We start from the raw sequence: 13,904 nt of genomic DNA, 5'->3' as shown, positions 1-13,904 counted from the left end.
TTGAGCACTCATGAGGAGGTTACTCCACAAATTGTGGATCAAAGTGAACCACCTCAGGTAGCACAAGAGCTACGTAGATCTGGGAGAGTACCCCATGAGCCCGAGAGATACGGTTATCTCGTGACTCAACATGGTGACGTACTCTCTATCAAGACGATGAACCCAGAACCTCGAAGAGCTATATCGATCCAATTCCATTAAATGGCTTGAAGCCATGAAATCTGAGATGGACTCCATGTACCAGAACCAAGTGTGGTCTCTGGTGAACCACCTGAAGGGTAAACCTATAGGGTGTAAATGGGTCTTCAAGAAGAAGACTGACATGGATGGCAACGTGCATACTTATAAAGCACGGCTGGTTGCCAAAGGTTTCAAACAAATTCATGGCATGACTATGAAGAAACCTTTTCGCCGGTTGCCATGATTAATCCATCCGGATTATGCTTGCATTGCTGCATATCATGACTATGATATTGGCAAATGGATGTCAAAACTGCTTTCCTGAACGGAAACCTTGAGGAGGATTGTATATGACACAACCTGATGGTCGTTCTTGATAGTCAAGCTAATAAGGTAGCAAGTTGCAGAGATCCATTTATGGACTCAAGCAAGCTTCAAGGAGTTGGAACATTCGTTTTGATGAGGCCGTAAAAGAATTCGGTTTTATACAAAGAAATGAGCCCTGTGTTTACAAGAAAGTGAGTGGAGCGCAGTAGCATTCCTAGTGTTGTATGTCGATGACATACTTCTGATCGGGAATGATATACCGAACTTGCAGTCGGTAAAGACTTGTTATCCAAGTGCTTCTCCATGAAGACTTAGGGGAAGCAGCCTACATCCTGGTATAAAGTCTATCGTGATAGATCGCGTAGGTTGCTTGGCCTAAGTCAGAGTGCATATATTGACAAGTACTGAAACGATTCAGTTAGGAAGAATCCAAGAAAGGATTTCTTCCGATGTCACATGGGTTTTATCTCTCTAAGGAACTGTGTCCTAAAACACAAGATGAGTGAGATAGGTGAAGAGGATCCCATATGCATCAGCAATTGATCCATCTGTATGCCATGCTATGTACTCGGATTGATGTCCATGTGCTTTGAGCACTTGTAGTAGATATCAATCGGATCCAGGTGAGCGTCACTGGATGGCTGTCAAGATATTCTTAAGTACTTAAAGAGGACTAAGATATTCTTGGTTTATGGAGGGAAGATGAGCTCACTGTAAGAGATACAGTGATGCTAGTTTCCAAACGGACAAGACGATTATCGATCGCAATCAGGTTTGTATTTTGTCCAATGGCGATCTGAGCTGGAAGAGCTCCACAACACTGTAGCAGACTCTACAATGGAGGCTGAGTATATTGCATTGTCAGATGCGGCCAAGGAGGCAGTCTGGATTAAGAAGTTCGTCACTGAACTTGGTGTGTTCCTACGATTGTTGATCCTTAGACCATCTATTGTGACAACAATGGAGCAATTGCTCAAGCTAGGGAACCACGGTCTCATCAGAAGTCCAGACACATACTCAGACGACCATCTTATCGAGAGAAGGTGAGAGGAAAGACGTGCATATTAGTAAAGTGCATACTGACGACAATCTCGCAGATCCACTAACAAAGCCTCTGTCGCAGCAGAAGCATGAAAGGCACTTGAAATCATTTGGTATTAAATACATGAATGATTGGCTATAGTGCAAGTGGGAGATTGTTAGAGTAGATGCCCTAGAGCCAATCAATTATTGTGGAATTGACTCTTTGTAATATGTTCATTAATCAATAATAAAACATTTTATTCTATATCGCGTAAATCTTATTATTGCAATATGTATTGATATATGTCCTTAGAATGGTAGAACCGTGACAAGGGTATCAAGTGTTTCAAATCTTGATAGTGAGAACCCTATGAGCACATATGTGGCCATTCTAGAAACGTCCGTAGCCCCGTATTATTCTAAGTAAGGGCACAGAATATACGGTAAGGCTATCATAGTGTTAACGACCCTGTCGAAAGGCAGTGACTGATCTCACTTGTCAAGGTTGTTCGGACAACCTGGTGCAACACATGGGTGCTTGTTGTAGGCGGATATACCGCAGCAAGTCACTGGACTGACCCACCGAGGATTCCATATGGATGGTAACCCCAGTGTCTATGGAACAAATCCTCTAACGAATGGTGGTGCATGTGATCCTTAGACTTGAGATCACCGGAGTGCCTTGTGCACCGATTGGTACAGTTTGATACAGCCTAACGCAGTTCTATTCAGAGCTGTCAGTACGGTGGGGATTGGCTATATCAAGAGTGTATCAAACTATGGTGGATTGACAAATGATTCATCACTCCCGGGTACGGGAGAAGTTTCATCCGGCGCAATTCAGTATATGGCAATGACACTAAACTGGGCCACAGTGGGATTGAGTTGTTGCTCTATCCAGATTATAATCGGGTCAGGGTCCAGAAACTGAATATATATTATCGAGAGTAACCGAAGTTGACACTATTTCTATGCCTTCGCTCGTCGAGATAACGTATGATGAAAGGATCGAATTGTACGGTAACCATATCGTTGACAGGTAGCTACTTTGCTGAATCCGAATCTATCGGGTGGCCATGATGCCTTGCTAGGGGCCAATCTTGGTCTGTGTTATAGTGAGACGATTAATTGGTGTTAATCGCGATACTTACACTACCGGTATGATGATAGCCTATGGGTCACACACTAGAAGATATTTAAGAGCCAAGAAGAAAGAAGGCGTTTTCGTCTTTTTAGGCGAAGGGTATTTTGGTAATTTCACAGTGCAATTAAATTTGCTGAGGTCATTTTATTTAATTTATTAAAAAATTAAATAAGTGAAATTACGGTTAATGTGTGTTCGCACATATTTAATTAAATCACATTATTGTTAAATGTTAATTAAATATTTATTGATTTTAATTAAGATAATGATGATTAATTAAAATATCAAATTGGGAGTGTTTGGCAACATGGGTGTTTGGGTTGGAGCCCAAGCCCATTCCATGTGGGAATAGGGCAACTTGGTTTGCCTATAAAAAATAGTGTGTTTTATTGATTTAATTGATTTTTGCCTTTAGAAAAAGAAAACAACAACAGCCCCTTATACACTCTCCCACGCCAATATCACTGTTTGATTGAAAATCAAACTTTCTTTTGTTCTCTTGATTTCTTAAGGCCAAGGAGATCTAGCAAATCCCTTTTGGTTCTTGGTGGTTGTCTTCGTGTGGACTTCTTGGTTCGATCCACACTTGGATCGTAGCAAACACATTCAGAGACAACATTGGTGGAGCCTCCAAACGTGGGTCTAAATCTAAACCTTGGATTTATTTTTCTGCAGATTCATATTATGCATAAACTGTAAAACAGTGCCTTGATTTTGGGTTCTAAGGAACGATCCGTGGTTGTAAAATTTTTGTTTTTCCGCTGCGCAACCGGGTCGTTTCCTAACATTTGATTCTCCTCATCTACTTCATTTGTAACTTGCAATTCATCGACATTGGGGGTTCTAATTTTGTAATGCTTAAAACAATTGGCAATTGTTTGTGGCTTACATCAATTTGACCATGTAGCAACTGCATTTCCAATTTCATCAAAGACACTTATCTTGTTGGTTCTAAGACATGATCTTCTATCCGTTCAAAAGTAGACAATTGAAGCATTGAATTGAAATCCTAATACTATTAAAACATGAATTGAAATTCTAATATTTACAACCAAAACATGAATTATAAATAATAAATTTTGTAACTACACCTCTATTAAGTTATAACCTCCTCATAGTAATAAAATTAGTTAGTCCCCACCATTAGACCGCAGAGAGGTGTTAAAATTAGTTGATTTTATGAGTAATTTATAGTTTAGTTATAGTACAGTTCAACAGTTTGTTTAAATGTAAAGTTAGTTACTGTTATTGTTAAGGGAGTTAGTTACAAGTTTGGTTAGTTATTAACTAGAGTTAGTTAATTGTATTTAGTAGCTTACTAAATTAGTTTGCAAGTATAAAAGCATGTACAAATTGTATTTGTCGATTGATGAAATACAGATATGTTTCCCCAATTTTCTCTCTTTAAACTGGTATTAGAGTAGAAGATTTCTTGCAAATTTTCTGGAAATTGGTTCGATTGAACCTCCATATTCGTTGTTTAGCTCGAAAAAGGCTCAAGACCTCGTTAATTTGTTTAGCTTGAGCTGTAGATTTTGAAAGCTAAGCTCGGTCAGCTATGGCAGAAGAATCAGTTCTACCTTCGATTGACTCAAATTCGCCCCTCTACATTCATCCATCTGATACACCAGGGTCAGTATTAGTATCAGAACAGCCATAGAGCACAAAATTATAGTATTTGGAGCAGCTATGACTGTTTCTTTATGCCAAAAACAAGCTAGGTTTTGTTACGGAACTTGCACAAAATCTTTAGTACACTCTCGTTTAGCTCCATAGTGGGAAAGGTGTAACTCCTTGGTTCTTGCCTGAATCTTTAATTCAGTCTCAAAAGAAATATTAAATGGGATTGTGTATTCAACCAATGCTTCACAAGTCTGGCAAGATCTGAAAGAGCAATATCACAAAGTGAATGGCACTAGGGTTTTTGGTATCCATAGAGAAATTGTGAACTTACACAAGGAACCAACACTATGGCAATTTATTTAACAAGCTTAAGTCTTTATGGGACGAATTGGATTCTCTGGTAACCTTCCTGCTCCAGTAGTGCTTCTGCAAAGACATTTCTTGAACACCTTAATCAACAAAAGTTATTACAATTTTTGAGGGTTTGAAGGAGTCGTACTCTATGGTCAGAAGCCAATTTCGTTGATGAATCCCCTGCCAAGTGTGAAACACAGATTCCTAGTGAATCAAGATGAGACCCAAGGATTCTAGCTGGATTGAATACTAATGTAGATAACTACAACACTCTATGCTCAATGGTAAAAATCAAATCCAGGGTAGAGACTAAGGGAAAGAAACCTCATATTGAATGTGATTATTGTCACCTACCTTGTCACAAATGTGACAATTGTTACAAGTTGAATGTTATCCAGCAAATTACTAGTTTACAAAAGGAAAAGGGAACTCAAAATCCAAATTCTTGCTAATCAGGTGCAATCACAGGATTAGTTGCAGAAATGACAAACGCAAAGTCTCCTAATATTCCAGTGGGACCTATTTTCACATCGGAGTAGTATATCAGATTTTGGAGCTGCTAGGAAAAGAGAAAGTAACCTCCACAAATCATTTAGCTGCAAACTTTGCAGGTATCTTTAATAGTACACATGATATTAGTTGCCTGATTTAAATAAAAATGCTTGGATCATAGATACAAGGGCCATTGATCACATGAACTATGACCTTAATATTCGCTCTCTCTATTGCCATAAAACCTTCTTCATCCATTGTAAGGTTGCTTGATGGTACTAAAACTCATATTGCCATGTAGGTTCTATAATTTTGGACATGGCATGCATCCCTCAAAAGTTTTGCATATACCAACTTTTAGACACAATTTGCTTTCAATCTCCAAATTTACAACTTCTAATATTGTACTATCAATTTTTACCCTAATTTTTGTCCAATCTGGACCTTTACAGTGGCAATTGAAGGGATTGGTAAGCATAAGCAAGGCCTATATTTCCTTGATCCAATTTCAGAAAAATCAATAGTGTCAGTAGATACTTTGCTAAGCGTTTGCAATATTCAAAAGATTTTGTTCAAATAATAATGTACCCTATCATTTTTAGTTGAATAAAGACTTTGGATTTCCTAGTACTTTTCTTGTTGCAAATGTCTAATAGTGCTGAGTTGTGGCAGCAAAGGTTAAGACATGTTCCTTAACAATATTACAGCATATGCATAAGGATTTTGAGTTTCTAATCCTCCTCATTGCACTATTTTTCCATTAGCTAAGCAAACTAAGGTTCCCTTCCATCATAGTAATTCAATTTCTACTTGCATCTTTGATTTGTTACATGTAGATGTTTGGGGTCTATTGAATTCCAACACATGGAAATGCTACGTATTCCTTACTTTTGTTGATGATTATTCAAGAGTAACCTGTTATTCTCATGCAATACAAATTTGAAGTTTTCATTACCATTAAACATTTTATTAAAATGATAGAAACTCAATATCATTATACTCCGAAATGCATTAGAAGTGACAATGGCCTTGAATTTTTTTTTTTTAAAGAATGTCATGATCTGTTTCTTAGTAAAGGCATTGTCCATCAAAGCTCATGTAGTTATTCCCCTCAACAAAATAAGTTGTTGAGAGGAACATAGACACATCTTGCAGTAGTTAGGGCTTTGAAATTCTAGTCCAATATACCAAATCATTGGGGGGATATTGTGTGCAACAACAATTTGCCTTTAAATAGATTTCCTTCATTAGTTTCCAAAGGTATATCACGTTTTGAAAGATATTTGGTCACCCTCCTTCATTGGATCACATCAAGTTTTTTGGTTTTTTAGCTTAGCTACCTTCTCACCCCTATGGACAAATTGTCACCTAGATCTACCCCTTATGTCTTTTTGGGTTATTCTTGATACTTTCTTTATGATCTTTCTTCTCATAAATTTTTTGCACTAGAGATGTTCTTTTTCATGAACCATTTTTCCTTTACTTGGTTATATCTCCACAATCACCTTTTCCCTTTGATCTTGAATTTCTGGAATTGAGTTCCTTCTACAACTACAACCCTTATTGTCCCTTTATTAGATGATTTATTGCCTGTTGTCCAAAATGTAGAACCTACAGACCTCCTTCTCCATCTATTAATTCCTCTCCACCTCAACCTATCATTCATCTTAGGAAATCCTATAATAAGAGGCCCTTATCTGGACATCAGATTTTGTTTGTCCATCTATTTCTCCTTCCACTTAAACTTTAGCCAATTGTATCCCATATCCTATCTCTAATTTTGTATCTTATAGTCATATTTCACCAAGCTACCAAGCCTTCTTATCCCATCTCCATCTAGTAGAACCCTCTCTTTCAATAAAGCTTCTCACGACCCTAATTGGATAGCTGCCATGCAAAGGAGATACAAGCTTTGAATTATAAACCTGGTTAGTCCCTTTACCCCAAGGCAAGACTCCAATTGATTGTGTTGTGTCATAAACCAAATATATGTTTATGGTTCCTTGGAAATATAAGGCAAGGAAACTCAAAGGCAGGTGTGGATTATGTGAAACATTTTCTCCCATTGTTAAAATGGTTACCATTAGGTCTATTTTATCACTTGCTTCCATGCATAATTGGCCACTTACCAAATGGATGTGATAATGCATTTTTGCAAGGGGATTTACAAAGAGATTTATATGATTATGACTTTGCCTCAAGGTATTGCAAAAGAGGAGGAGGGGGGTGGTAGCTAGTGGGTAGCCTATAGTCCGCAAGTTACACATGTCTCTATATGGACTTAAACGGCATCTAGAGCCTGGAATTACAAGCTTACTCAAGCCTTACTTGCTGGACGATTTACTCAATCTAAAGTTGATTATTCTTTTTCATTAAGAGGATGGATTCTGATATTGTGCTGGTTTTAGTCTATGTAGATGACATTGTTCTCACTACACCAAACATCTATTGCATTCTCATTTTAAACTCAATGATTTGGGCATTCTGAAATATTTCTTGGGTTTAGAGGTACCAATCTCCAGGGGTATTCACTTATGTTAAAGAAAGTATGCTTTGGAGCTTTATCTGAATCAAGTTTGTCTGTTTCCAAGCCTTCTGTAGTTTCCTATGGATTCTACTTTGAAACTTACATCAGTTGCTTATGATGACCTTCCCTACTGGTCTTGATCCCCCTCTTCTTGATCTGAGTGTTTATCAAAGGTTGGTAGGTAAGTTGCGGTACTTATGCATGACAACCAGACTTAAGTTTTTCCTGTCAATCTCTTAAGTCAGTTTATGCATAGTCCCAAACAATCACATATGACTATGGCACTTAAAGTGGTGAAATATCTTAAGTCTGCTCCTAGTTTAGGTCTATTTTTTTCTAGCTGACAATCTTATGAATTTATCAGTATTTTGTCACTCTGATTGGGGATCATGTCTTAAGAAAGTCAGTTACATGGTACTGCATTTTTCTTGGAAAGTCTTTAATTTCATGGAAATCTAAAAGGTAGGCCACTATCTCTAAATCTTCATCAGAGGTAGAGTATAGAGCTATGGCCTCCATTGTATGTGAGCTGCTTTGGTTGATTCAACTTTTTCAAGAACTTGGATTTTCTGATTTGCTTCCTATACCTCTTCACTGTGACAACCAGGCTGCTAATCACATTGCATTGAATACCATCTTCCATGAGCAGACTAAACACATCGACATTGATTGCCACATTATGAGAGAACAACTCAAACTAGGAGTCATTACTATTGCCTATATTCCATCATCTGAACAACCTGCAAACTTGCTCACTGAAGCTCTTTTTAGTTCACTGCATTTTAGATTGTTAAGCAAGTTCGGTGTGCTTGACCTCTACCACCCTCCAACTTTTTTTTAAGGGGGGGGCGGTGGAGGAGGTGTTAACAGTAGCTAATTTATTAAGTACTGTAAAGTTCAGTAAGTTTGCTTAAATGTAAAGCTAGTTACTGTTATTGTTCAGAGAGTTAGTTATAAGTTTGGTTAGTTATTAACTAGAGTTAGTTAACTGCAGTTAGTAGCTTACTAAGTTAGTTTGCAAGTATAAAAGCAGTGTACAAATTGTATTTGTTGACTGATGAAATACAAATATGTTTTCCCAATTTTCTCTCTTCAATAAGAGGTTTAACTGTATATGATAAAAAAAAGTTTAGATCTATGTGAGTGATAAATTATGGCAATCGTTTAGCACATATATATATAGACATATTTATATATCATTGTCAAAAAGATAGATGTCAGATTTTAGATAGACAAATTCTATCAGATACGAGAAAAGATAGTACAAATTTGTGTGGATGATAGATTCTAGAAACCATTCAGTAGATGTACAAACAATTGTTGGTAGATTCTAGGAGCCATTCAGTAGATATACAAACTATAGATGATAAATTTATCGACAGAGAAGATGGTTGGTAAATGTTAAATAAACAAATTTTCAGACCCAAATATATGACAAGATAGTGCTTATGTGTGTAGGCAATAAATTTTAGGAGCCATTTAGATGGTAAATTACGATGGTTTGCTAGATTATAGATCAAGCTATACAGTGTCAAGTGTCAACAAATCATTGTAGAAAGTACAGAGAATGCAACGGCCAAGTAAACCGTACATGTTGGTCCTTGAGCTTGGTCGAAAGTTAAATTAGGAGGTGTTTGAAAGGGCGTTGATTTTGTTGGAGTTGTCGACTACTTCAGCATTAATGGGTAACGGAGACGCACTCGGGGGTCCCGCTGCTCGGTCAGCGGGCTGGTGCCCCGCTCCCCGGTGAGCGGGCGGGGGTCGCGGGGGCAGCGCCCCCGAGCCCGTAGGCGGTTTTGGGCTTTTCCATGTATAATCGCTGTAGGATTCCTTTTAAGTTATTAATTCCTTTTTGGGTTGGGCTTAGGAATAGGAATTCTTGTAAAACTAGGTTTAATCTCTTAAACCTAGTATATAATCATACTTTTCTCTTGTTATGGGTGAGAGAACAATTCATTCATTGTAAACGAGAGAAGTGAGGCATATTGCAATAATATTGACTCAGCTGGACGTAGCCTACATTGGGTGAACCAGGGTAAATCGCGCGTATTACATTCTTTGTTTACTGTTTGATTTGTTTAATTATTATTATTTTGTTCCTGTTGCTTCTCTATTTCGTTCAGATTTTCCCTTATCTAAAACATGTACTTACAAAGCTCAATGAGGAAAAGAAGCCAAAAAAAAAAGAAAAAAAGAAAAAAAAAGCGGAAGATGTGGCAGTTAATCAGCCTAATCCTAATGATTACATGCTTAATTCAGGGTTTATTTCCACCTAATAAATCATTAATAATCTCTTAAAAATCTGCCACCTAATTACATTAAGAATGGCTTTTACATAGATAAAATTAAAGAATCATAAAGGGCATGGACTCACTTTGCTACGCAAATGATAAACAATACATGGTTCCAAATTTTTAGTCTCTTTTTAACGTTTCATTGATATTTGTGGTATGATACGTTTTATTTTGAGTAATACTACTCATCTCAAATAAAATTCCAAATTTTTCATCTCAAATGATGTGTTGTCTCATGTGACGTTAACATATCATTTAACACTTCTACTCTTCATTTACACCTTAAAGCCACATGAGGGAACACAATCATAAAGGGCATGGATTCAATTTGCTGCACAATTAATTATGATTGTTGATAATTAACTCTCACTTTCGTTACATATTAAAAGATTTTAGAGATAGGATAATATGAGTAATGCTATATTTACACCACCTATTACATCATTTTCATTACACCATCACCATTTTACTAATAATTATTTTATTATAATATTAAAAATTCAAAATAATTAAAAATTTGTGTGGATGTTGGATATGTCACATCATGGTGTAATGAAAATGATGTAATGGGTGGTGTAAATGTAGCATTACTTAGGATAATATACCCTCGAATAGTTAATTGTGTTGGAGTTGTTGACCACTTCAAAAATAAGCAACCACGTAGACACATTCGAGGGTCTCGCTACCTGGTCAGTAGGCGGTTTGGGCCTTTTCAAGGAAGAGTCGTTGAAGGATTTCTATAAGTTTTAATTCATTATTGGGTTTGGGCTTAGGAATATGAATCCTTGTAAAAATAGGTTTAGTCTTTTAAACATAGTAGATACACATACTTTTCTCTTCTATGAGTGATAGTAAATCATAGGGCAAATTACATTCATTATAAATGAGAGAGGTGAGACAATATTGCAATAATATTGACTCTGTTGGATATAGTTTGTTAATTGAGTGAATCAAGGTAAAATTGTGTGTATTTTTTATTTCTCTTTACTGTTTGTGATTTGTGTGTTTACTGTTATTTTGGTTTAATATTTCTCTATTCTTTCAACTTGAGTACATGAGCATTTCATAAAATTGTAGGGTTTAGTGAGGATGACACTCAGATTTTTTATGTAACCCAATATGTGTAATGATAATTAGGCAGCCAAGGATTACTATCTTTTCTTAAAATATGTAAGATAATAATAATATTAAAAAATTTACTCCACTTATTAACTTCCTATGGGTTGAGCCGCTGAGTCCAACAATTTCTCATTATTTAAAAGAAATTAAAAAAGGTGTAATTTAATTATTCATTTTAAATATATAAATATAGAGTCAACAACTGTTGACTAGTGAAGTCAACTGGGACAAAGAGCAAGTCTTTGAGGCGTTATAATAACGACACAACATTAGAGCTGTTAATCAAGTTATGATTACACATTATTATTCTTGAAGAAACAAATATTAAACAAGAGTAACATTGGTTTTCTTGCACCTTCTTGTACTTGATGTAGCTCAAACTCACGCCCAAACCACTACAGCTCCTCATGAAGGTCTGCTTCGAAGTAAAGTTTTACTTATCTTCTTTTTATTATTTTAACTCTGAAAGATGCTTCACATTCAGACTATAACTCACTTCATTCTTCTAATTTTTTGAGTTGCTTCTCTCCTATAATAGTGGTAGCATTGAATATAATTTTTGAGAAATGGGGGATTTTTCATATCTGGTGAACTCTAAAACAATTACAGAGGACAAAAAATCCAACTATATAATAATCTATTGTCTCTACTTAGAACTTGTTATATAGATTGAATCGAACAACTTCACTTATTTTATAATTTTATTTTATTTATTTTCACCAACAAATTACTTTTTTTTTACAGAATAGGAAAACGGAAACACAATTAAAAAAAAAAAAAGGACTAGAAATGGAACAATATATTAAGATATTATCTCCACTTATAACTTCTTACATGGATAGCATCCAACAGCTTGTCATTCATTATTATGATGTTGAGAATATATTATTAAAATTCTATAGGAAAAAGATTATATTGTTTCCTTATAATTAGGCTCTCTTATTCCTAATTTCTTATTTTATTAGTTCTTAATTAAATTAAATTTCTCATTTTAAGTGTTTTCCATATTAGAATAAGATTTGTTTCAATTAATAGGTTTATTTCTTTCCTAATTAGATAATGATAACTCTAGTATAAATAAGAGTCTTTGTAACCTTGAAGGGGGAGCTTGATGAATTATTGAGAACCTTTTGTGGTTATTTTAAACAATCCAGTATTCGAATCTTGATACAATTCGATGGTGGTTATCGTATCACTTATCCAATATCTGAATCTTGATATAATTCAGTGGTGGCTTTTTTCGTATCATTTTGTTTCTTGCGTTTAGTCATTTCTAGATTGTTTCGGCATCATTTGGTATCAAAGCTTTAGGTTTGTTATTAATGGTTGAACATAATCGTGGTCGAGGTTAGTGGGGTCACGATAGGGGTCATGCAGGGCTCCTAGGGAAGATACGGCTGAGCATTAACATGACTGGTGAGAAGTAGAGATGGACACTTTGAGGAGGCAAGTTCAAGATCTCTAATGGGAGCTTGAGCAAATCGAGGCCCAGATAGAAGAAGACGAGGAAGAAGAGTTTCCCCTATAGAAGAAGATGAGGAAGATGAGTTTGAAGATATTTTTGGTGATGATGTTGAGATTAACAGTTGTAACCACTTGATTATTTTGATGATCATGGTGAGCTGCTGAAATTTGATGAAGAAATTATTGAAGAATCAATCTTTCAAAATTTGGGTCTTCACAAGGCTGCTTATGAAACAAGATCCTCTATCATTAATTGTGTTGTAGACTTGCATGATTATTATGACAAGATACGGTTACAAGAGATTTTGCTCTATGATTTTGTTTTCCATTATTGGGTTGATTGGATGGATATTGTTACAAAGGTAGGAAATTTTAAAATTCTTTGTGCATATTACCTAGAGATGAACGCAAATAAGTTTTGATTAATGCAAGTTGAAGATGAAGATATTCGTGCCAGAAATTCGAGAGCAAATTTCCAACTAGTGGGAGAGAATGATGCAGAGAATATATTATTGAAATTCTATAGGAAAAAGATTATATTATTTCGTTATATTTAGGCTTTCTGATTCCTAATTTCTTATTTTATTAGTTCCTAGTTAAATTAAATCTCTTGTTTTGGGTGTTTTTCATATTAGAATAAGATTTGTTTCAATTAATAGATTTATTCCTTTCCTAGTTGGTTAAGGATAATTCTAGTATAAATAAGGTCTTTGTAGTCTTTAAGGTGGAAGTTTAGTTTTTTTATTATTATATTTTAATGAATTATTGAGAAACTTGGGGGTTTTTAGTTTGTCAGTATCCGAATCTTAATACAATTTAATGATGTTATAATATCACAATCCACTATATGAATCTTGATATAATCCGGTGGTGGTTTTCTTCTATCAATTGTTGTTTTCGGGTTTCAGTCACCTCTCTGAATTGTTTCAACATCATATTCTAAAGAAAGAAAAAGGTGAATTTAACTATTAATATCGTTGGAAAATTTAACAATTAAAACTTAAATATAGAGTTAAAGTAATGTCTTTAAGGAAAAATTAATTAGGTTAATTACTTTCTCACCACTTTAAGAGTTAAGACTTCAACAAATTAAAGTAATTGACTTGAAAATTTGGGTTACTTTTCAAACATCTTTTAAGAAAAATGTTATTATCTTGTCGTGTTAGATGTGCTTGAGCTTGTTTTCTAAATAAAATAAAATGATTAACAAAATAGCATATTTATTTATAATATTTTTGTTGAATTGGTTAGATAAAATAGCCACTAATTGATTCGAAAGTCTACAACCTTCATTATGAGATATGTATATCACATGAGACAAAATATATTTACTCCACCTATGACTTCCTAAATGGGT

The sequence above is a fragment of the Pistacia vera genome, unplaced genomic scaffold, assembly GCF_008641045.1.
Source record: "Pistacia vera cultivar Batoury unplaced genomic scaffold, PisVer_v2 Contig783, whole genome shotgun sequence".
Lineage (NCBI taxonomy): Eukaryota > Viridiplantae > Streptophyta > Magnoliopsida > Sapindales > Anacardiaceae > Pistacia > Pistacia vera.
This window is presented reverse-complemented; position numbering follows the sequence as displayed.